Here is a 695-nt window from a genome sequence, read left to right as displayed (position 1 = left end):
AGCTGCATAAGAAGTGCATTAACCTCTTGAAAGCAAAATTTTAACCACTGAACCATTACTTAAACTGACAGAATAACAGAGAAGCAATTTTCTGTAAAATTAAGACTTGGTTGCTCTCAAACACAGTCATCATGTATTTTATTCAATGAAACAATCAATTAAGCTTTCTATCTATTATATGTATCTGTAAAACTGATGCCACAGTGTGTGATATTTTGGGTGGTTCAAATCTTCCAGCAGCTATGTAGGACTTTAGAAACCCAAGGTAAGATCACTCTGAATCAGATTTGACTCAAAAACAGTAGCTTTGTTTTGGTTTATTTGTGCAAACTTTGCGACAATATTCAAATTCATTTGTATTGACGTTTTTTATAATAAATATATTACAGTTGTACTGTATAAATATTATTGTAAATTTGTATTCTTTTAAATGAAAATTATTTCTTTAATATGCAAATTATAACATGAGAGACTTTCCCTTTGCAATATTGTCTGTCTATGAATTGCCTTATTACTCTGGTTATATTTATTGTCTTGCTTAAATTTCTTTTTTTCTTCTCCAATTTTTTTTTAATTTGGAAAAAAAAAGTGAGGGTACAAGGAGGTGAGGGTTGGGGACAGAAGGGTGAGGATGGGCAGGGATGCAGTTGCAGAGCTGCAGAAATTGGTTGGTGGGGGGAGCAGGTGAAGGAAAT

Source organism: Elephantulus edwardii, unplaced genomic scaffold (assembly GCF_000299155.1).
Source record: "Elephantulus edwardii isolate Elephantulus edwardi_28Jun2011 unplaced genomic scaffold, EleEdw1.0 scaffold00131, whole genome shotgun sequence".
In the NCBI taxonomy this organism is placed as follows: domain Eukaryota; kingdom Metazoa; phylum Chordata; class Mammalia; order Macroscelidea; family Macroscelididae; genus Elephantulus; species Elephantulus edwardii.
The sequence above is the reverse complement of the archived record's forward strand: the minus strand, read 5'-3'. Positions refer to the sequence as shown.